The sequence below is a fragment of the Lynx canadensis genome, chromosome A3 (genome assembly GCF_007474595.2).
Source record: "Lynx canadensis isolate LIC74 chromosome A3, mLynCan4.pri.v2, whole genome shotgun sequence".
NCBI classification, from domain to species: Eukaryota; Metazoa; Chordata; class Mammalia; order Carnivora; family Felidae; genus Lynx; species Lynx canadensis.
The window spans coordinates 37,942,976-37,968,561 of NC_044305.1; positions in this window are offsets into that span (position 1 = coordinate 37,942,976).

Below are 25,586 nucleotides of genomic sequence, written 5' to 3' on the forward strand. Positions count from 1 at the left end.
GGAAGATGCTTTTGTCACTCACACTCCTTGTCATTAATCTAGCAGTTCACCTTGTTGCTGCGGGAAGGCAGCTGTGTCTCCACCTTCCCCTGGATTCCTTCAACTTCTTCCACTCTTGGGCCAGGTGTGTGTTCAGCTTATGACAATGAGCTCCAGTTTCTGCAGGACACCTACGCCACAAAACTGGGAGGCGATAAGACTGCCATGGTTCGAGTTCTTCCTTGTGGGCTCTCACCTGCCCATTATCTTTCCCACTTTACTTCCAAATTCCTTTCCCAACTGCCTGCCCTGGGGACTTCAAGTTTCAGCATCAGATGCAAAACAATAGTCTTATAGAGACTGTTTAATGAGCTGCCACATGAGTTGTTACAGGTCAAATCCCTGTAACAAATCCATATATATATAGATATATATAATCCTAGTGGTTCTGCTTCTCTGATTAAACCCTGACTGAGACAGTGGGTTTTACATATTATTTATCATAAAATGGAAAACACATCAGGTTTCAAGAATAATGTATCCTTTCTAAGTGGAGAAAAGAGGATGTAGAGTTTGGGAGTTCTGTCAAAATTTAGGACTCTAGACCTCCAGGGCACAGGTTACCCTTCCAAAACATTTCATCCCTTTCTGTCTGTATGTAGCAAGAAAAATAAATCTAAGCTAAGTGAAGCAGTATACTAAACTATGGTAAATCTCTTTACATTTGATCTTTGGGAGATGAAACTATTTTTCACTGGGATTTTTTTCCCTAAAGAAATTCATTCTTTGTAGCCATTCCCCTAATATCAGAGAGATGTCTTCCCAAACTGTTCTATTCTCTCTCATTATCAAACTGCATATCAAAGAGGCTCCATCTGTGTATTTATTTATTCAGAACTTGCTTTTGAATCGAAAGTTTTTTCAGTTTAAAAAGAATTTTCCTGCACTGCACCCCGAGGAGAGAAATCAATCTCAGCACTTGAGAAAAGCAGAGAAGGTTTTGCTAAGCTTGTGGCTCTGAGACCAGAACCGTGTATGTTGTGGGGACATTTGATTCCATGTCGTTCCCCCTATGAAAGAACATTGCAGAAAAACCTAATAATAAATCCACTGGGTTTCCAAAGCTATTTACAATTTTCTGTACTATTGAAGGCAGTCAAGCAAAGGCAAACTTTGTTTGCCAACTTCTCATTCCATGACTGGTGGCTGGAAAACCAGTCATGGTGGCCTCCTGCCAGAATGTGCTGACATATGTTAAATTCTTACAGTTTGATTCCCACAAGCTCCAAGTCACCATTTCTTCCTATCATGTTGATAAGCGTTAACTATTTCCAACATGTGTCATGAGAGTGCACTATGTACATATCCCCCATCCATTAAATGTGTTGTTTGGAGTCCATTGGTTATATGGGATGAAATGGTGGATTGGAATCTTTTTTTTTTCTTTTTTGCTTATTTGTTGTGTTGCTTTTGCTTCTGTTCCTTGAAGCTATAGAACTATAACAGCAGCCACTTTTGGGGGGAAGGTGAGAAAGTGTCATTACTACTAATCAAAGACTGTTCAGGACCCCTCCTGGAATCTTGAACCTGGATAGGGTCAAAAAGGACTCCTTTATCTTCCCGCACCTCTCTTGACTGGTAGTATGCAATCTAAGATGATTGGGAGATGGTTATACTGCTATGGAATCAAATATTGGTGGATCTGGAATCCAAGCAATAAACAACCTTCATCCTTAAGACATCCAAATAGGATCTGAAAAGTTATAGTTTCAGGAGTTTCTGAGGACACCCAGAATTTTGGAGAAAGCACCAGCTTTGTTACTGGCCTGACCTGGCTCAGATTACTGCCCAAAATTACTTTTGATTTTTCCACTAGGCAAGAAATTTAGCCTCTAAGCCTCAATATACCAATTTGTAAATGTGAGATGGTAATGCCTACCTTTCAAAGTGGTTGTAAAGATCAAAAATAATATAAGGAAATCACCTGGCCCAAGTTCCACACATCCTAGATCATGCTGTGGAATTTGGGCAAACTTATTAAAGAATTTGTTCTTTGTGATTGCCACTTGGTAAGGACCTGCACACTGATGAGAAAGGATGACAGGAAGCACCTGGAAGAAGTTTCTGAGAGTTATCAACAGAAATCAATACCATGAAGTGACAATGGGTAGGTCACTACTCACCTCATTCTATATGGTGTATATTTGGTATGCCTTACCCCTTGTTATATTAATATCTCTGAACTGTTGAGACTAGTCAAACAGTATGCTAAGCATCTGAGATTTCCTGAAGAAATGACTTCCCTTAGATTATGTCGGTGACAAGTAAACCAGATATCTGTCTCAGATGGGGAAAGTTTCCTTGCTCTCTTTTGACACATGGCTTAGGTCCTTTACTTTCAACATTCGGTGAGCCTCCCTAGAGCAGTTTTGGTGATCTGTGAGCTAAGTGAGTGGGCTTGGATGCGTGAGTATCTCACACCCTAGGGCTTGAGGTGAGTATCTCACACCCATTTCAGCAAAGCCTTGTCCATCACTTTCAGGGAATAGAGGAAGGGTTTCAAACATTTTGACATCATAACCTCAGACAACACAGGAAATAAAGAAGATGGGTCTTTGAATAAGCTGGTTTTGCTTTGTGGAAAATTCCTGCTTATTTCTCACCTATGGCTTGGTAAATTAGGAAAGCATTTCATACTGAACATTGGGTCTTGGATATGCATGTCTTATATAGCTTTAATAGTATTCTTGGATTCCAATAGGACAAATTGGATGTACAGATTGATTGATTGGTTGATTGATTGATTCATCCATTCATTCTTGGGGATCCTGGAATGATTGGTGATCTTGATCCCTGCTCCAACTCTTGCTAGCATCACAGGTGACACTGATGTTTGGTCTTTTCTGTAAACAGAAAAGTAACCTCTTAATTCCAGTGACCTTCACCTCCACTGAACTTCAACTCCACACTCCCAAGACAATACTAAGAACCTGAAGCTTAGCCACCTCTAAAATCCTATTCCCTAGCTACAAAATTAACACTTACGCTTCCTAGCCCTCTCTACATCAGTCCTTTGACCTCATTGTTCTTACTTTCTGCCTGTCCTCCTGAGACCCCATTATACATCACTTCAGCTAGTTAATTATCTTTATCTTTAATTCCATCAAACCATCTTATAAAATTCCAAATGCAGATCCCTCCAAGCTTCTTTTCCTTCCCACCAAGTTTCTATTGAGCACCACTGGAGAAAGTTATAATTATTATCGTTCATGCCACTCAGCATAGCTCACCGCTATGCAATGATCCTATTACGTGTCCTGAGTCAATGTTCTTTTGCTCCAAACTTCACAAGCTCCTCTCAAGCTATCTCTCTTTCTAAAATATTTCCTCCATGGGGCACCTGGAGGCTCAGTCGGTTAAGTGTCCAACTTCGGCTCAGGTCATGATCTTGTGGTTTGTGAGTTTGAGCCCCATGTGGGGCTCTGTGCTGACAGCTCAGAGGCTGGAGCCTGCTTCAGATTCTGTGTCTCCCTCTCTCTCTGCCCTTCCCCCACTTGCACTCTCTCTCTCTCTCTTTCTCTCAAAAGTAAATAAACATTAAAAAAAAATTTAATGTTTCCTCCTTGAGGGAAATAAGCATAATTATATCTACACAGATACTGCCCAATCCCCACAGCCCCAGTGCCTACCATAGTACCTCGTACATTGTAGGATAATCAGTAAACATTTGATGAATGAATAGGGAGCTACCACACTCTTGAGTCTATCAGAGGATAATTCTTCATGCTCCACAAATAAAACTAAGAGTTGAGTTCTAACTATTTCATCTGTTCTTATACCATGGCAATCATCCCAATCCACTATCACCATAATTCTTTAATTTGTGCATTTCAAATACCTTAATCTCTCATTTTTCTCTTATAAATTTTCAACTCTTTGTTCTCCAATATTTCCTTCCTCTTGGTGTATACTTACTCAACTTTCTCCATGTAAAGAAACCGTTATTCATTCCTTTATCCTCCTATTCTTCTCACAGCCATTTATTTGCACAGCAGTCACTCCATTTCCCCGCTTCCCTTAGATTTTCTACCCTTTGCAATATGCTGAACATATTCAATACTCCACTTGATGTCTTCTCATTAGGATTATAAAATTCCAAACCAAAAAGATACTTTTTAGTTCTTAGGTTGCTAGACCTCTTCATCCTTGGTTCTCTAATATTTCCAGTTCTTCTTTATCAGGTTACTGTGTGGGCTGCTTCAATTAAATCTGGTGTTTTAAACTATTTAATATAAATGTAAATATAAAATGTTTATTTTATATTTAAACCTCAATTAAACTCTGGTGTTTTAAACTGTTCCTCATCCAGAATGATCTCATCTACAAATGTGATTTAATTTATATCTCCTAAAGTTCATTCCCTACCACAGATTTCTATCCTTCCAGTAGGGATCTTAAACTCAACAAGTCCAAAATTGAACTAATTATCTAATCCCCCCAAAACTGACCTACCACTCTACCTCCCAAGGCATAAACATAAGGGTTACCCCAGACACCTTCCCCATCCTCACCACTTATCATCATCTCCTTAGTTCGGCCACTTCAAACCCCTAATATCTCCCTAATCAAGTACTTCTCAAAGTGTGCTCTGGTCATATAAGCTAGAAAATGCTTCATATTTTATGTTTCTCTTGGGACATCAAAGGAACTAAAGATTCCAATAGTAAACCAGGTCTTCAATTTTGTTTAACCCAGCATTTTCAGACTTACAACCACCACTCCCATTGCCCATACCTAGAGAAAATTCACAGAATTGAAGGCTCCTAGAGACACAATTTGGAAACTATTGTTCTTTGTCCTGTATCCACTCTCACTGTATAATAGATACTGTTAGTTGTTTGCCCAGATCCCCTATGATCTTTTTACCAGCTGCATGCCACCATTGTCCAACCTCTATGTTTTCATCAAAAGCCCATACCTTTGACCTTCAGAGGATTGTCTTTGGGCATAGGAATGGTGTTGTACTCCTGGTTAGCAGGAAGCAGATTCTAGACAAAGGATTTGTGTGCTTCCCATATAAAGGGAGCCAGAGCAACTCAGAGTTCCTATCTCCCTCAGGATAGCTTCCAGCCAATGACTAAACTGGTATGAATACAGAGTGAGGTGTAATTTATGCTACAGAGCTCATGTGGGGATTAGACTGAGACTGTGACTATTCCTGAACTCACATCCTTATTTGACTTTTTTGCCTTCTCTGTTCTGTTTCCCATATTACTGCATGCATTCTTTTGAAAGTACTGCCTATGTAAATCATTTGCAAATATATCCTGGCTCAGGGTCTGCTTCCCGCTGACCAGGAACACAATCTTTTATTTTGGCTGTCTCCATCTGTGATGTAAACTACCGCCATAATCCATTAAATGATCTCTCTGCCTCTAGCCCCACCCTCTCTATTTCTTCCAGGATAAAATTTTTACCATGGCACCCTAGGGTATCCACCATGTAGTTCAGACCCAATTCTTCAGCTGTAGCTCCTCCTACTCTCCTTGGTGAACCTGCCATATTTAGCCATACCAAAGCAACTGCTGTTTCCCAAGTATATAAAAGTCCATCAAGGCATCGTAATATTGTTGAAGCTGTGTCTCCTGCCAGGAGTGGCCTCCTGCAACCTTTTTAGTTGACAAATTCATATTCCCCCTTCAGAAGTATTTTCAATATCCCAGTGACCATTTCCTTAATGCTGCCCTTTGGCAGTAAAGCCCCCTGCCCTTCATCTCTACTAGTATTTGCACTTTGTAATTTAACTGTTTGTTGCATTGTCTGATTTCTTTTCTAATGTTGACCTTTCAGAAGGTTGAGCATTCTGAGGGAGTGATTCTTCATCCCTTTCACCCCATAGGATCTCATTACATACAGGAGATGTTCAGTAAATATCCATTGCAACATAGAAATCACCTGTCCAGTAATTGATGCTTCTTGAGCTCAGGATACCTTGTTATAGACATTGTGACCTAACTAATCTAAGAGACCAGTTTTATTTTTAGTTATTCCTGCCTTCCACTTTGGAGATCACAAATTATGTAAATCAAAAAACACACAGGAAACACCCCCAAATGGAATATTTTATGTGTTAAATTGCTAGCAATAAGCTTCCTTGCCAAATTTATTTGAGCCCTTTAAAGAAATTAAACACAACTTAATATTTTGTGTGGAATATTTGGATTCTACATTCTTAGGCACTTAAATCTTACAAGGCTAAACAGTTAAAGCCCATTTACAAAAGGACAGTTCTGTTACAGGAGTATGTTGGCAGTTCTCATTTTCTCTATTGAGGAGTGGATCTGGGATTTCAGCACTGATAAGTGCACAGGGCCACTAGTTCGTGACCTCAAAGTACCTTTCTTTGTGAGTTTGCCAAAGGCTTTATGAAGATAAATGCTATGTGTTCATGTCCCTGAGAGGCAGTTTCTTTAAAAAGCAAAATTAGTAGTTTCCCCAGTGCCCTTTGTCCTCAATTTTCAATACCCGCTATGACTTTGTAGATAGACCTGCAACTTGTAGATTCTTCTTAATCTTGTAAGCCTAAAATGGGAAACTGCACAATTTATTGTTCCTTTAGCCTTCTCTGTGACCTAAACACTAAAAATGTCATCTGACTTTTGTCTGGAACAGCATCCACCAGAAGGTCTCTCCTACTGAAGGCTTTCTGAGTTTGTCTACAGACTGCTGGCTTAAACAACAACAAAATAAAAATAAAATAAAAGCCATTCATCAAGTAAATGACCAGAAAACCTTGATTCCAATGCCTCTGTGAAATGTAATTTATTTTTATGGAAGTAAATATTTGTTAATTTATATGTGTATGTGCATGTGTAATGTGCCTAGAAGACCAAGCCTAAACAATTTTTTTGGATGTAGCGAAATATGGCTATCATTATTTCCAGTCCCCATTATCTTCACTTTTTTTCTTGTTTTTAGTCAATCTTCGGTATCAGTTAGCTCATGCCATGTAACAAACCACCCCAAAATTTAGTAGCTTAAAACAATTATTATTTCTCATAATTCTGTAGGTGGGATGGGTGGTTGTGCTGACCCAAGTTGACTATGAATGCATCTATTGTGTTCTGTGGGTTGTCCAGGGAATCTTATTGATCTTAGCTGAATTCCTTCATGTGTCTACAACCTCAGTTGGGATTCTGGGGGAGACTTGAATTTGTTCTCTCTGTCTCATGCTGTTTCATACTAGCCTGGCATGTTGTCATGATGAAGGCAGAAGAGCAAAAGAGAACAGAAGTGAGCAAGAACTTCTCACTTCTTCTCACTTCAGTGGGATCCATCTGCAGAACTTGTTCCCAATCAATTCCACCTACTCTGTTGGCCAAAACAGGTCACAAGGCAGCCCAGATGCCAGGCGTAGCAAAACGACTCCTGCTATTCATGAGAAGAACTGCACAGTCACACTGCAAAGAGTGTGGACATAGGAGAAGGTAAAGTGTTGGGGCAATTTTAAAAGCAGTCTCCCTCCTTCAGCTTTTTCAGGTGCTATAACTTCAAGATTTCTAGTCTACACCCTCCTAAATACACCTTCTTGTTCTTAAAACCTGTGGTTGAAAGCTCACCAGGAAACAAGTTCATAGAAAGATAAGTGTTTCTTAAAGCTAAATGTACATACTATCTGTCTATATGGAAAATACAGAACTACCCCACTCCTCAACACACACATACAACATAGACTATCTAAAATAAACAACATATTGGGGTGCCTGGATGGCTGAGTTGGCTAAGCATCCAACTTTCGCTCAGGTCATGATCTCACAGTTTGTGAGTTCAAGCCCCATATCGGGCTCAGTGCTGACAGTGTGAAGCCTGCTTGGGATTCTCTCTCTCTCCCTCTCTCTCTCTGCCCTTCCCCATCTCCCGCTCTCTCTCTCTCTCAAAATAAATAAATAAATTTTAAAAAGAAAAGAAAAGAAAAGAAAAAGAAAATATCATAGGTAAGCAAGTAGTTCCAAGAAGCATTCTGTGTGGCAAGGGGAAATTATCGGTAAAATTCTTCATATAAGGACAGTGGTAATAATAACAAATGATACAATAATAGTGCCCATGTATATTTATTGAACACTTTCTGTGTGTCAGGCTTTCAGCCAAAAGCTTTAATACATTATCTCATTTCTTTGAAGGAGTTACTATTGGTATAATACCCATTTGATACATGAATATATTGAGGCTTAGGTGGATTAGTGTAAACCAAGTGCCCCAGTTATTTGACAGCTGTGCCATGGTTTGCACCTGCACTTGCCTATTGCAAAGAGAATACTCTTCACGATTGCATCCCACAAGTGGCTTTCTCTACAGATTAAGAGTGATCACATATTACTCCCCACTGGTGCTTCTCAACTGTAGCTGCACACTGAAATCAACTGCTTTAAAAAAATGCTGATGCCTTGATCCTACCCCAAGAAGTGCTGGTACTTGTGCTGAGCATGGGGATTTTAAAATCTCCCCGGGAGATTCTAATATGTATTTTCTCCAGTGCTAAGTAAAATGTGATCTGTGGACCAGCAGCATCAGCATCTCTTGAGCTTATTAGAAATGCAAATTATCAGGCCACTCCCCAGACCTGATGAGTCAGAATGTTTGAGGTGGGGCTCATGAATCTGCATTTTAAAAATCCTTCCAGATGATTCTGAAGCACACAGATGTTTGAATTTTTTTTTAACTTTGTTTTTTATTTTTTAAAATTTACATCCAAATTAGTTAGCATATAGTGCAACAATGATTTGAGGAGAAGATTCCTTAATGCCCCTTCCCCATTTAGCCCATCCCCCCTCCCACAAGCCCTCCAGTAACCCTCTGTTTGTTCTCCATATTTAAGAGTCTCTTCTGTTTTGTCCCCCTCCCTGTTTTTATATTATGTTTGTTTCCCTTCCCTTATGTTCATCTGTTTTGTCTCTTAAAGTCCTCATATGAGTGAAGTCATAGGATTTTTGTCTTTCTCTGACTGACTAATTTCACTTAACATAATACCCTCCAGTTCCATCCACGTAGTTGCAAATGGCAAGATTTCATTCTTTTTGATTGCCGAGTATGTTTGAAAATTACCACTTTACACCAGTGATGCTTAACCTTGTGCATTAAAACCCTTGGGAGAGCGTTATTAAAACTGGAGATGCCTGGGCCCCTCCCCAGAACTACTGAAACTGCATTGTCACCTAAGTCTCTTGGCAATTCTGATGCACCCAGGATTGAGAACTGCATGTTTATACTAAGTAAACTGTCTTGCTCTATACACTTGCAGTGTATAGACATTAGGATTTATTAAGCTTACATAATTTTTCTTTCTCTCCCAGAAGACATAAACATAATGAACAAAATCTTCATTCTAAAGGAAAGGTCTGGTGCTAAAACTAAAGAATCCCACTTTTTGATGAGAACAGAGCCTGATACTTCAGGATTCCAGAAAGGACGGATTGATTAGTATCTCAGCTATAATTAGTAGAACATAATGCCAGAGGGATGGCGGAGCTGTGAGCACCGGGATGAAGCCACCCGTGGCCCCAGGACCCGTGACGTACATCCCAGCAGAAGCCTGACTGCAGCCATTATCCTTTCTAGAAATAAATCAAATGCCCAAGTATAGCTGACTTTAAGATTAAACTCGGAAGCTGCTGCCCAGGATGGACATTGGATCTCCCATGGCAAATAAGAAATCACATTGTACTTCTTCCCAAAATTGCCATTTTCAACTTCCATTGGCATATCTGAGAATTACTGCCCCATTACTAATTGGCCCCTTAGCTCTGGGTCCTAGAACAGAAGAAATTAGATTTAGGAAATATTTCTATTGCAGGTTATCTGGAAACTTGTAAAAAATGTCTCCTTTAGTAACTTTTGCTGAGAGCCCTCCATGTGGGACAGAGAATCTATAAATCTTTAGAGAGCACACTTTTTAAATAAGCCTTCTTTTCAATCAAAATGCCTTAAATTCCTACATCCTTCAATTAGCTTATAATCCAATAACAAACATTTACTGAGTGCTTATTGTTTAGAAAGCATGATACTAAATGCTGTGGGTAATTAAAAATAATGTATGCATAGTAGGACCTGCTATTCAAAGCATTATTCCCAGACCAGTAGCATTAGTATCATCTGGGAACTTGTTAGAAATGAAGATTTCAGGGGCACCTGGGGGGCTCTGTTGGTTAAGCTACTGACTTCAGCTCAAGTCATAATCTCGGAGTTTGTGGGTTCAAGCCCCACATCAGGCTCTGTGCTGACAGCTCAGACACTGGAGCCTACTTCCAATTCTGTGTCTCCCTCTCTCTCTCCTCCTCCCCCACTCGTGCTCTGTTTCTCTCTCAGGGATAAAGAAACATTAAAAAAAACACTTAATAAAAAAAAGAAATGAAAATTTCAGGTCCCATCTCAGGCCTACTGAGTCATCTCTAGGAGACATGTATGACCATTAATATTTGAGAAACATTGCAATAAAAGAATTGGTCTTGTCTTCTCAAGGCAGTTGAAAAAAACCACTGCATATATATATGAAGACTTAAATCATATTAAACATTGAGAATGGGCCAAAACATGGTCCATACTATCAAGAATCTTAAAAACTAGAGATAAATCAATGTGACAAGTTGAATAATTATCTCAGGTCAAGTCCCATAGAAGCAGAGCCTGAGAAAGGGATTTGGAGCACATGACTTATTGGGGGAGGGTTCTCAGGAGAAGAGAAGTGAGGGAATCAGAATGGGCCAGGGGAAGGAGTTAAGTAAGGATATGATCCCAGCTGGATTCAGCTTTTTGTAGTCTGTTAGAGTGTATTTGGCTGTAGGCTGCACCTGAATTGGGAGTAGAGGACATAAACTCTTGACTAAAATGGTTTCCACTAAATTGAAAGCAATTCTCTAAAGAAGGGGAGCCACCATGAGGTATTGGCAGCCAACACTCACAGCAGCCAGGGCTGAGTGCACTGACCATTAAAGGGAATCTGGACAAGGCATCAGCATCCATTAGAATAATGTAAGATTTTAAAAACAGTACAAGGAATTAAAATAATGGCTGTCATGGCAAAGTACATTACTTGCAGTATCTTTTATGGGTTGAGAGGAAGAAGCAGTCACTGTGTGATCTGTGGATCTGGAAAGATGTCACAGGGAAAGTAGAATTTAAACTGCACATTGGAGAACCCAGTCATTGTTCCCTTTTCAAAAATAGTATTTGATTTTCCCTGGGGGATTCTCACCTCCTCCACCATCTCCACATGTGGTTTCGAATGGTGACTATGCTTCAGACTTCAGGGGTGGCCATAGACTCATGTCTACTCAGACAGGACACATATCCCCCTGGCCACAGGGGTTGGTTCTGGAATGAGGACTTGACCCAATTCACATCAATGAGAAGCCCAATAACTGGTTCAGTTGTTAGGAAAGAACCCTCACTCTCTCTCATTCTAGGTTGTGGAGCCCAAGAATGAGGTCATTTAAGACAGCAAGACCGAGAGAAATTGAGGTCTGATTATATGAAGCCTAGCCAATCTCTGGGACTTTCAGGATATGTGAGCTCAGAAATTTATAAATTCATTTTTTGTTAAAGCCAGTTTGAGCCCAGTTTTCTATCTATTGCAGTTAAAAGCATTGTAAGATTTAGGCACGAATGCAGTGTTTCCTGTTTTTGATATTCCTTGAGGTCTTAACAAGATGAATTTTCCATTCCACTTCCTCCTTCTTACAGATCTTTCCCTTTTATTTAAACCATTGCAGAAATACTATTTTGTGATGTAATTATGTCCTATTTTCAGATCACTCCTAAAACCAAATTGAGAATGCTTTCTTACCAGTTACTTCAAAACTGCATGCTCTTTTGAGCCCATAAACCTCATAATCGATGAAAATAAGGTAAAAGCTAATACATATCAGAGAAAGGTGGTATTTCCTAATCCAATCTTGATCAAAATGTATCAATTTATTTCTTGACTTTGTAAATTATAACAACATCTTAGAGAGAATATTTTCACCAGCAACCTCTCTCAAGCTCTAACTTACTTTGAAATAATAATAGAAACATTCTTACAAACAAGCTGAAAATACATTAACTTAAAAAAGAGAACTACTGAACCAAACAGTTTATTAAAGTATCTTAATACAGCATAAAAACTAGACAATTTATTGCCAGTATCAAAAAACATGAAGCAATCAGAAATGCCTGAGAGAAAAACACTAAGCATAAATCTAAATTTTCAAAGAATCCTTAAGAACTAAATTAGGGTGCACATTTCTAAAGTTTGTGTGGACTTTTGGGATTACTCATAGCAAAGTTCCAGGAGTGTTGAAAAAGTAACTCATTGGCCAAGTGAATTTGCTTAGACTTTTTTGTTTTTTGTTTCCTTTTTTTTTATACTTTATTTCAGATTATAGTACTTGTAATAATTATCACCACCTGAGTGTTCAGCAAATAGACGCTTCATATATGTTGTCTCTCTTAATTCTCACAAGTATATCTGAGCCTTCATTAAGGAGATGAGGAATCTGGTGCTCAGTGTTTTTTGTTGTTGCTTCGTCTTTTTCGTTTGTTCATTTGTTTCTTTCTTAACTTTTCCAAAAACACAGGTGTATAAATAGTAGAGCAGGGATACAATCCCACATCTAGTCCAGAGCCTGAAATAGTAGCCACCCTAAACCTGCCATTTCAAATCCGATCTTCCTTCTACCCTCTTGACACAAACCTTGTCCTGTTGTGGTGCCTTTCAAATCAGGACAGGGATGGGGTTCACATTTACCTATAGTGACCTTGCCATCTGATTTGGATGGGAACAGAATATCAATGCTGACAACAAGAAGAAGGCTGAGTCTGTTCCTTCCCCCTCCAGGCCTGCAGCAGACTGCATCTGACTGGACAGTACCAGGCAGGGAGGGCTGCATACATTTTGGGCAGGGCTGAGACCCTCACATAATGTAACTCATCCGTAGTGGGGTCCCATCTGATAGAAAGGCAGAGAGGTGTGACATTTGGTGCTCCAGCCAGAGCTCCCTAATTCTCCTTCCTCAAAGATGGGCTATACAACACTGCAGATACATTCAACGGCATTTCACTGCATTATGTTCCACAGCTGCTGTCCACACTTACTATTCCACAATTGCCTGTCCACGTATTACCATCTCACACCAGGTATGAAAACCCAAACAACTCTTCATTAGGCACAGGAGAGTATGTATCTAGGTTTGGATTTGTCAAGCTCTGACCTCTTAAAAGACAGGGGTTAGTCACTAATGACTAACCTTCAGACTGGGAGGACAGAGCAAGGTTGTGCTTTGTAAGCCAACTACCTGTTTTTGAAAATATGCAATGAAAAAAGCCACAATGAATGTGGTTTTATGAACCAGTTTTTAAAATAGTAACTTATTAAATTTATTTTCAAAGCTGAGTTCTTTGTAGGCCACTTGGTTCTAAAATTTTTAGATAATTGATTCTTATGTATTTTTCCTGAATATCCTCCTTATGAATGAGTAGAAGCTGTAGTCATATGGGTCTTTCCTCCCACCATTTAACACATTGCCACAGGACTGTTCATTGTTCTTAAAGAGAACAGCAAAAGGACACTTGACACCATTGACCAATATTGGATTTGAATGGCAGGGTCAAAAAGCATATTCTAAAACTCTAGGCTGTATGTATTTTCTTGGAGCCTATAATAGAAATAAACTGTTTTTGCCAGCCTAGCATCTCTTTTTGGACATTGGGGCCTTTCCTTTCCACTTGGCTGAACCCTTCTTTTTCACTTTTGTTTCTCTTGGTTGGCATTGCCTCTACCCCAGGCCAGGCCAATTCAGTATTAGCCTTACCAATGGTGACAAAATAGGTGTCTGAACCAAGGCAGGCCATTAAGAGTCTTAACCTAGGCTTTTTATGGAGCTACCAGGAAAAAAAAAAGTCTTTCTTTTGCCTGTGTTGGTCAAGCATAAGTATTACACTGCTAGAGGCCATTCTTGTCACCATTTGAGGTGATTCTGCAGAGAATAAATTTCAAAGAGAAAAGAAACAGGACTTAGAGAAGAAAAGAAGTTGCCCTATGCCATAGTTGTCACTGTTTCTGAAGTAACATGTCTAAAGATGTCTAAAGACATGTTAGACTTTACATAAATGAACAGATAGCCCTTTTTGTTTAGGTTTATTTGAACTAAGGTTTCTGTTGTTTATAACAAAGAGCATCATAATCAGCACAGCAATCCTAACTGAAATCCATCCATGTTCATACCTTGTTGGAAATTTCCTTTAGGAGGAGTACATTCAAGGAAGATCTTTCTGAAAATGAGTTGATTTGGGGGCTTCTTCATATGTTGTAATTTTTCTGCATCTCTGTGGTGTGAATTCAGGCTTTGTTAATACATAAGATTTACTAAGGAAGACTTGACAATGTGGTATGGCCCCAATTTTCTGCAGGAACCACAATGAGCCTAACAAAGATTTGGTCTACAAGGATTGTGGGCCTTGACAGTATTTCTCAACTTCTGGAGGTCAAGTATGATGGAGGAGAATTGGTATGAGGGAAGATGTAGGTTCTGATATTCACCTGAAACATCTACCAGCTTCCTGAATTCTGTACCAGAATCAAACCCACAGCAATCTTTTTAGTTTAGAAGTCCCATATCACAGGAGGTGATAAGGTAAAGGTAAATAAGAAGGCAGAAGTGTGATCCCTTATAAGGCACTATTTTTTTGCATTTGTTTTCAAACTTTAGCATACACAAGAATCACCTGGAGCACTTATTAAAACATGTTGTCTCTGATTCAGTAGGTCTGAAGTGAGGCCCAAAAATTTGCAGTCTGACAAGTTCTAAGTAATTCCACTGGTCTTGCAACCACACTTTGAGAATCTCTTCCCTTTGAGTATGCCATTCACAGCACAGGTAACAACTGTGTTGTGTATGCAGCTAACACTGATGGGACGAGGTGCACATCTGATGACAGTTCTCTAGTAGAATTCACTGCTGATGAAGAAGGTGAAATCCATTTCCCCAAATGTATTGATTAGATTATCTCTCCCTTTTTTTTTTTTTTTTTTTTTTTTTTTTTTTTTTTTTGAGTGTGAAGATGCATTTATGTGCCCTGAACTTAGCAACTTTCCTTCCTCAGCAGCATAAGCCAGTGATTTAAAGTCATCCTATTCACTTCCTGTCCTTCTGTGGCTTAAGCAGAGTTTGCAATGGCCAAAAAAAAAGTCATCAGTCATGGGACAAGAGCTTTTGTAAACTCTAGGCCAGACAGCAAGGATTAGGAAATCTCCAAACTGGATAATTAGTCAAGAAAAATAAATACTCTTTAGTAAATGCAATAATCACCACACAGGGCTTCCAGCTCATCAATTTGCTGGGCCATCTGTCTAAGGAGAGCGGGCAGGAGACAGTGCCTATTATGCAGTCCTGCAGGGGGCTAGGAGGAGACTGATGGAGATCTGAGCCTCTTGTTGACCTAAAGGAACCTGAAGAAGCAAGACTTCTCCCTACTGTTTTTCCACCCTGGAGGCTATGGGGAGCCTCAGCTTTTAGAAAATATCTCTATGGGGCTGCTGGACATCAGAAGCACATCCTCAGGCCATCAACCTGTTTGTCTCTGAGATGGCCAGGCCCTGTAATCACAGGATCCTTTACTGTGTCAACAACCTTTTTAGTTGAATTTTTCGATTTTAAATAGCTCTTACAATTCTTAATTTTTAAATTATCTTTTAATTTAAGAGTGTATCTTTTCAGCTTTTTAACTTTGAGTCAGTTGACCTCATTGAGCCCTTATTATGTGTAATCCTCCATACACAAGGATTATAAATGCTTTGAGATAAGCATGGCTTTAAGGAACCTGTAAGATAGTTTGGGTAAAAAGATACACAGAGGACATGATTTCACAAAGCCTCCAACCTCAGCCCAGCTAGAATTAGATGCCCTCTATCCTGGGGCTCCCATGCATGGAAATCATCTTCTCGTCTAACTGTAGCTCACTGGAGTGGCAGCTGTTAAGAGAGGTGCAAAGTCTTGTTTGTATGATCAGCATCTATTAAATGTACTGACACATTGTAGACATTGCATTGGTGCCTAATAACTGCATGAGAATGTGTTAAAAATACAAGGTACCATGTAATGTCTGCTTCAGCACATAGGGCAATTGATAAAGAATTCTCAAGGAAAGTTTCTCCAAACATAAACTGTGTGTCAGTTTTACATAAGAAAAGAGAAGATGTTCTATGTTGAGAGTACAGTATACAGGAGAGGGAAAGTGTGCCCATAGCTCTGGGATATAGATGGAACTACTCACCTGCAGTGATGATGTTATCATGGAGAAAGTAGGAAAAGATGACAGTAAAAGTCATGCTAAGTTATTTGCATGAATTATTATACTGGAATTTATAACTATCCCATGAGGTAGTCACTATTATTGGCCCTGTTTTATAGATGGAGAAACAGAGCCTGAGAACAGATAAGCACCTGTCCTACATCATTCAGTGGGGTGTATTAGGGTGAAGCTTGAAATGCAATGGCCTGTACTCAGGGTCTGAACTGATAACCACCACAGTCTACAACCACCTTGTAAGAAAGACCAGATAGAGGCCTCCTGGACTTGAACCAAGAACCATTGATCTGAAATCTTTTAATTTATCTTAAAGTACTATTGGGCAATAAACCAGGGGCTGAGGTTAGATGCCATTTAGAAGCCTGGTAGTCTGTACAGGCTTGTAGTTTATAAGTCCCATTCTCTAGATTTCCTGAATGGTGGTGGCTTGTGAATTCAGGCAGCCAGTACAAGAGATAAAAGATGGCATACTAGGACAGATATTGGCCTCTTTGGTTGGAGTTAGGGACAGCGTTCTAGATCCAGGGATTGAGTCTATTGCAAAGACTTTTCCAGAACTATAAAAAGTGTGGTAGTCCCCTCTGTCCCATCATTTTTTTGCTCATTATGGGTTCGCTCTGGAAAGCATTGTTTCGGTAATAGAAACCCCAGTCAACTTAGTGGACTATGCTTAGTTGTTTTGATGGTCTCTGATTTTCCACTGGGCAGCAGCGTTTCAGACATTGATATGGGCTTTCCAAACTTCTGAAACAGTTTGTTTCCATTCTATCTATGGCTGGCAGTGCATAGGTAATTTTCTTATTATTTTCACTGGGTTGTTCCGACCAACTGATATTGCAGCTGAGGTGGGTAATTTGAAAGCTCTCCATTATAGAATCTGTAGGTGCATAATGGACTCTGATGCTTCTGGCCTTATGGCTTTTGTGACAGAGAATTCCCATCTGTTTGGGTAACTAGAAGATTAGAAAGAAGAACATGATCCAATGGAGAGTCCATGGCTGAATTTATGGTTGTTCCTCAGCAAAAGTCAGACATCAGTGGCAGAAGGTAATGGATGTAGGGGTAAAAGCATCCAAAGGTAAGTAACCTTTTGCATCATCAGCACTGAAAGAATTATGTTGTATTCTAATGCTATAATCCAGGCATGTTCTGGGACAGGAAAAAAAAATCATGCCTTCCAAAATAAAATTGATATTTATTCATTCATTCAGCATTGAATATTGTTTTAGTAACCCAGGCACTGTCCTAGCTGGTGATGAACAAGACAGAATAAGCCCAGTGCATTCATGAAACTTATGATCTAGTGCAAAAAGACTGACAATAAACTGTGACATATATGTATATATATATATAATGATCACATTGTATACCTTAAACTTACACAGTGTTATCTGTCAATTATATCTCAATAGAGGTAAGGAAAAATAAAATATAAAAAAGTACATTATTATCACCCAGAGTTCATAGTTTGTTGTAGGGTTCAGTCTTAGGGTTGTAATTCTATGGGTTAGGACAAATGAATAATGACATATATCCACCATTATACTTTCATACACAGTAGTATCACCACCCTAAAAATCACTTGTGTGCCGCCAATTCATCATTCTCCCCTCTAACTTCTGGAAACCACCAATCTTTTTACTATCTCCATTGTTTTTTTCTTTTGCAGAATGTCATGGAATTGGACCTTTTACAAATTGCCTTCTTTCACTTAGTAAAATGCATTTAAGTTTCCTCCATGTCATTGAATGGCTTTGATAGCTGCTTTTTTTTTAGTGCTGAATATATTTCACTGTTCAGATGTATGAGTTTATTTACCCACTTACCTTTTAAATAAATTTTTTTAATGTTTATTTTATTTTTGAGAGAGAAAGAAAGACAGAGCATGAGCCAGGGAGGGGCAGAGAGAGAGGGAGACACAGAATCTCATGCAGTCGCCAGTCACTGAGATGTCAGCACAGAGCCTGACATGGGGCTAGAACTCGTGAACCGTAAGATCATGACCTGAGCCAAATTCAGACGCTTAGTCGACGGAGCCATCCAGGCGCCCCTCCACTTACCCTTTGAAGGACATCTTAGTTTCTTCCAAATTTTGGCAATTAGGAATAAGGTGTTATAACCATTAATATGCAGGTTGTGAACATAATATTTAAACTCCTTTGGGTAAATACCAAGGAGTATAACTGCTGGTTCATATGGTAAGAGTATGTTTAGTTTTTTAAGAAACCATCCAAGTGTCTTCCAAGGTTACTGTATCATTTTGCAGGCCAAATAGCAGCCATGAATGAGAGTTCTTGCTGTCCCACATCTTCAAACAGCATTTGGTGCTGTCAGTATTCTGAATTTTGGCCATTCTAATAGCTGTGTAGTGGCATCTCATTGTAGTTTTAACTTTTAATTTCTCAATGATAGAAGATGTTGATTATCTTTTCATATGCTTATTTGCCCTCTATAGATCTTTGGTGAAGTATCTGCTCAGATCTTTTGCACATTTGAATCAGGTTTCTTGTCTTCACGTTGAGTGTTAAGAGTTCTTTGTAAGAGTTCTTTGTTATTTTGGATACCAATCATTTATCAGATACTTGTTTTGCAAATATCTTCTCCCAATCTGTGGCCTGCCATTTCGTTCTGTGTACAGTGTTTTTTATAGAATAAAAGTTTTTAGTTTTAATGAAGTTCAATGTGTCAGTTTTTTTCTCTCATGTGTCCTACTTTTTTTTATTGTATCTAAAACATCATCACCAAACCCAAGGTCATCTAGATTTTCTCCTATGTTAGCTTCTAGAAATTTTAGTTTTGCAGTTTACCTTATTTTCCACGATCTGTTTTGAGTTAATTTTTACATGATGTATAAGCTTTGTGTCTAGATTCTCTCTCTCTCTCTCTCTCTCTCTCTCTCTCTCTCTTTCCAGTTTGTGAATGTCCAGTTGTTCTGGAACTATTTTTGAAAAGCCTATTCTTTCTCCTTTGAATTGCCCTTTCTCTTTTTTAAGATCAGTTGACCATATTGCATGGGTCTATTTATGTTTTTTTCCTTTTGTTTCGTTGATTTGTTTGTCTAATTTTCACCAACAGCCTACTGTCTTGCTTACTCTAACTTTCTAGTAAGTCTTGAAGTTAGGGAATGTCAGTCTATTTGTTTTTTAAACTCTAAATTTTGCATTTTGTAAAACATGGGTCTGTGAATATTTATTGATGGACATTGTTGTTATGAAGATATGCATAGGTAACAGAAGCTAACACTCCCTTCCGGCTATCAATATATCCACATCTATCATCAGAGTGGGTTCCTCAACCACTAGCTGGCTAGTGATATCAACACCAAGCACCTCTACCTTATTAAATGTCCTGTAGAGTTTGCCACAACTCTGGGGCATCTCTGAGGCACAGAATGTGGTAGCTAGGGATACCCGGATGACATGGGCAAAATAGAGGTGACTGGGGAATGCCATGGTAGGGTAACCACCTGTCTACTGCGTGTTCAGCCATGCTTAGAGCTCAGTGCTGGTTTGGGTCATCTCAGCTAGGGGCCACTATCAGGCTCTGACTGGCTGCCCATACTGCAAGACCCTTCATGATGCTAGCTGAGCCCAGACTTCTGGCATCAGCCAAAAACTCAGCATCTCCCAATACTTAACTTCCTGTATTCCCCTTGGAGGATGCCACAGCCCCCCTTTTAGATATCTCAATTTGCATCCTTGAAGAATTTCCTCCTTTGACTCACAGACAGGTTACACACACACACACACACACTTTTCCCTCCTGTCGTGGGGGATATAAAAAAAATAGATTTTCTTTATATACTCACCCAAAGTGAGTCATCAGCTCTCCCTAGTACATGGCCAATAAAAAGAGAAATTTAATCTCTGGTAGAGAATTCTCCCTGTTGTATACATTTTTATTTGCTAGTAATCCAAATATAATCCACACTACATATTGAAATACTCATCTCTTTTATTTTCTCTGTCTCTTGAGCATACATTCCTGGCTATAGACAGCATTGCTCTTATATTGGCTTTTTCATCCAAAGCCCTCCCCCATCAAAACTCACATAGAAGGACTAGCTGGGTGTTGAAATGCATACAAATGAATTATACCTCTGGCTATGGTAAGCAGGCCTCAAAACAGCACAGTCTGATAATGTGTTCCATCAAGGCAAGAGACTTGTGACTTTTGCCCTGTTAAACAATGATGTATGAGGAAGAAGGGCTACCCATTCTCCTGAGGGGAGAGAACCATAGTCAGCACCTGGCTATCTGTCCGCCAGGGTAACACTCCCTCTCCCAACTAATGTCATTCTGGGTAAAATGCACCATGAAAGATGCAATAGAGTCAGCTTATTTAGTCCTAAGTAGAATTGGATAGAAAATGGGAGCAATTATTTTCCATGATCACTAAATACCATAAAAATCTACGTTCTCCCTAAAGAAAAGCTTTACAGCATAGGGATATATTTCCTCAGAAAGAAGATGGCATGGTTTCCAGTGGGTATTCAGTTCATAACTCTAAATTACATGCTATAAGTAAAAAGACATTTTTTCTCTTGTAATTACAATGAATAGAAACTTTTTTATGCTTTTTTTTCCCTTAGAAAATAATCGTGGAGGGAGATGCATTATGTTTGTTCATAACTGCTTCATGCCAGTAGATGCTGAAAAGGCATCCATCCCCAACTTGAAGCACTGACAATTTTCTAGTTTTTTAGCTGCCACCAGAGTGTAAGACAGACACAGAATAAAGGGCATATCTTTAGTTCACAGATTTTCAAGTACCAGTTAACTAGTTGGTGGATCCTATCCTTCTCTTACTGTTCTTACCCGCAATTTAGCATTTCATTTTTCATCATGTCAGAAGAGAGATACAGAGAGGTAATAAAATTCAAAGTAATCAGTTCGGTCACTTTTTAATATGTCTTGTAAAACGCAGGATAGGGATGGATTTTGAAGTTACTGAGTAAAATTGGAAACTTAGGAATACTTGTATTTTATTTGGGTACATGTTCTTCTGCCTTTGCTGATGCCAAACATAATTGTGTGGATATACCTTGCATACATAAACATTCAGTACATATTCAATGTACTGAGTTAATATTTAATGCTTGGGTTTGCACCTCTCTTCTCATATCTCACCCGAATTTCTCATTTCTATCTCTCCCTTTCTTTCTCTTCTCCTTTCCCTCTCTCTGTCTCTCTCTCTGTCTCTCTCTGTCTCTCTGTCTCTGTCTCTGTCTCTCTCTCTCTCTCTCACACACACACACACACACACAGTGACGTTCAAAATTTAGTGCATATCTACAGACTTCACATTCATTATTGGGCCTAAGATCAGACTTTCTGATTCAGCTGGTCTTGGACAGGACCCCCAAATTTGCATTTTTTAGCACACTCTCCAAGTGATATTTATGCTACTTCTCTAGAGGACCACACTTGGAAAATCACTACTCTAATGGATGGGTACTCTCACTTCTGTGGCTTCTTTTCCTCTATGCAGGACTGTTTTCTGTAGCAACTGATTTTCTTTCCCTTTATCCCATCCCTTAGGGCCTTCTTGGATTTTAGCCACAGCCATGTTGGGCAGTTCTATGCAAGACTCAAGCCACTAGAGGCCCCTTCATCTGTATTTCCCTGCTTTTCCATCTCAGAACCTCCCCATAAGGTACAGGAATCCACTGTGTGCTGACACCGCCTGGAAGTACAGGGGAGCTAAAGTCCCCGAAGGAGGAGGATATGTCTGTCATGGGCACAATTCTGAAAGAGAGTCTGTAGGCTTCTCAGAAGCCCCACAGATTTGAGCCCCCATTGCCCTCAATGGCAGCCTTGACATCACACATTCATATCTGCTCGGCCTTTTCTGTGCCACTCTCATTTTCCTTGTTCATGTGTCCTATAAACTACCTGTGCTAGTATTTTTGTCTCAAGCTTTGTTTTCAGGTGAGTCTAAACACAAACACCTTCCCTGAATCTTAGTAGCAATGAGCTCCTGTCCTATCTCTCCTTCTCATCATCATCAGGTATCTAGACGAACACTCACTCAGGTGCTCCATTTCTTACCTGGTGGTTGCTCCTTAACTTCTGAAAGAAAAGGTGGTCTCCATCTGACATATTGTCCCCAAACCCATCTTAGATAAATCACTCTCCATGTTTCCGATTCCATGTGCTTTTCCAAGGCCCCTTTCTCTTCCACTCTGCTGTGTTTGATGAGTTAATGCTCCCTTGTTCTTGAAACTCAGATTAAGTATCATTTTTCCTCTGAAGCTGGACAATCCACTCCACTTTCGATATGGGATTCTTTCAGAACTCTGTAACACTGGACTGTGCTTGCTTGGTCACATGTCTGTCTAATTCTACTAAATTCCTTGGTCAGAGGATCCCAAGTTTTCTAGACTCAAAGCAGTATCCTTAGTATCTCACTAATTTCTTCACAACACCCTTAGGCCAAAGGAAATCCTAACAGTCCCATTTACCAAGGAGCTCAGTGCAACAATTTTTAAGTATATATATACATATATATATATATATATATGTATATATTAACAAGTGATTAGTCATTTAGAAGCATGACACACATAAATATTGATTCAGCTGTGAATAAACACAATTATTAATGGGACGTGTGTACCCATTGAACACTGCAAAACTTTTCAAAATTCAGGATCAGACCAGACACCGTCATGCTCATTTTTTTCCACATTGATTTTTATACATTTTTATCTGAAAATTCAGTCTTGCAAGGATACAAAACATCACTGAAAAGGGTATAACATGATCTAATGCATGTTGAAACTGTGGACTGCTTTGATTTAATAGTAGACATACAGATCAGTGGAATGGAATTGAGAGTCCAGAAATAAACCTATACTTTTATGATGAAATTCTGTTTGAAAAGGGTGCCAATACAATTCAATAGAAGAAAAGAGTAGTCTTTTTAACAAATGGTGCCAAAGCAACTACATATTCACATGGAAAAGAATAATGTTATACCATTCCTTCACACCGGATACAAAAATGAAATCAAAATAGACCTAACTATAAGAGATAAAACTACAAAATCCTTAGAAGAAAGTAAAGGTGTAGATTTTCATAACCTTTGATTAGACAAGGATTTATTAGATATGAAACCAAAATCACAAGCATTCCAAAGAAAACAGAAATAATATGATTATGAATGTAATAAAATACATTCGTGTTTTGTATGATGCCATAGAACAGTGAAAGGACTACCCACAGAATGGGAGAAAATACTTTCATACCATATATCTGATAAAGGACTCGTATGCAGAATATGTAAAGAACTCTTACAATGTAATAATAAAAAGACATATAATCCAACATAAAAATGGGCAAAGCATTTGGATAAGTAGACCTTTCTCCAAATAAAATATACAAATGTTCAATAAGTGCAGGGAAAGACATTCAACATCATTAGTCATTATGGAAATGTAAAACAAAACCATAATGAGATACTACTTCATACCCACTGGGATGCATATAATCAAAAACAAACAATAACAAGTGTCAAAAATGTGGAGAAAAAAGTGGAGTCACTGGGTGACTTAATCGGTTAAGCCTCTGACTTTGGCTCAGGTCATGATCTTGTGACTTGTGGGTTTGCGCCTTACATTGGGTTCTCTGCTGTCAGCTCAAAGTCTGCTTTGGGTCCTCTGCCTCCCTCTCTCTCTGCCCCTCCCCCACTGGCTTGCTTTCTCTATTTCTTTTGGTCTCAAAAATAAATATATTTTTTTTAATGTGGAGAAAATGGAACCCACCTACTTTCCTGAGGACAAAGTAAAATGGTACAACCCTTTGGTTGTATTGGTAAATACTTTGGTAAATATTTTGGCAGTTTCTCAGAAAGTTAAGCATTGAGTTATCTTATGACCCAGCAATTCTAATCCTAGGTATATATACCCAAGAGAATTAAAAACATGTATCAACACAAAAACTTATATACAGATGTCATATCAGCATTGTTCATAATCCCAAAAAGTGGGAACAATCCACATGTCCCTCAACTGGTGAATGAATAAGCAAAATGTGGAATAACCTTCCAATTAAACATTATTTGGCTTTAAAAGGAATGAAGTACTGACACATGCTACAATATAGGTGAACCTGAAAAACATTATACTAAGTGAAAGAAGCAAGACATAAAAGGCCTCATATTGTATGGTGCCATTTATTTTTTTTTTAAGCTTATTTATTTATTTAATGAGAAAGGCAGAGACACTGCAAGTGGAGAAGGGACAGAGAGAGAGGGAGAGAGAGAATCCCAAGCAGGCTCCGTGCTGCCAGCCCAGAGCCCCACATAGGGCTCGAACTCACAAAACTGTGAAATCATGACCTGAGCCTAAACCAAGAGTTGGGCGCTTCACTGACTGAACCACCCAGGCGCCCCCATAGGGTCCCATTTATATAAAATGTCCAGAATAGAAAAATTAATAAAGACTGAAAGTACATCAGTGGTTTTCAGGGGCCTGATATGATAAGGAGAGATAAGATTCAGCAGGCAGTAAAGGGAGAGGCTAGGACTTGAAGGTCCCTGGGAGCAAAACCACATATTTTAAAACAAGCCTGGGAACATCGCACCATGAGAAAAACTCCCTTAGCAAAACTCCTTCAGGTCTAACCATGAGAAAAGCTCCCTCAGGCCTGAAGTTTTTCTTGAGAGTGTTAACAGACACTCCCTACACCCCCTCCCCCATCCATGTTTCCCACAGGAATGAACAACTCAGCACCTACAGTTTTCACACCACCAAACAGGAAAATAAAGGGGTGTGGAACAGACCGAAACCCTATAAAATAAAGTCCCTTGCCCATAGTCGGGGATATTCCCTTTCGAATGCCCCCTATCTGCAAAGAGAGCTTTCATACTATTCTTATTTTTGCCTGCTGCTCCTTTCATTTTGTGTCCACCTCTTCATTCTTCAAAGCGGTGAGACAACAAACACTGGGTATTGAGGGAAAAAATCCTGCAACACTGAGAACCTGGGTTGACTGCTAAAACAGATGGGATTTCTTTGGGGATTGATGAAAATTTCTATAATTAGTGGCAACTGCACAAATGTGTGAATATATCAAACACTACTAATTGTCCATTTTAGAAAAGAGAATTTTAAGCTATGTGAAGTATATCTTGATAAAATGTCAAATGGTCTCCTTCCTCATCCTGGTCCAGAAACCCAACCAACCCCTTCCTAGTTCAAAAGGGGAGCCTTGAATTTTCAGCTAAGCCTCCACCAGACTCAAAATCAGAAGTGGGTCGTTCCA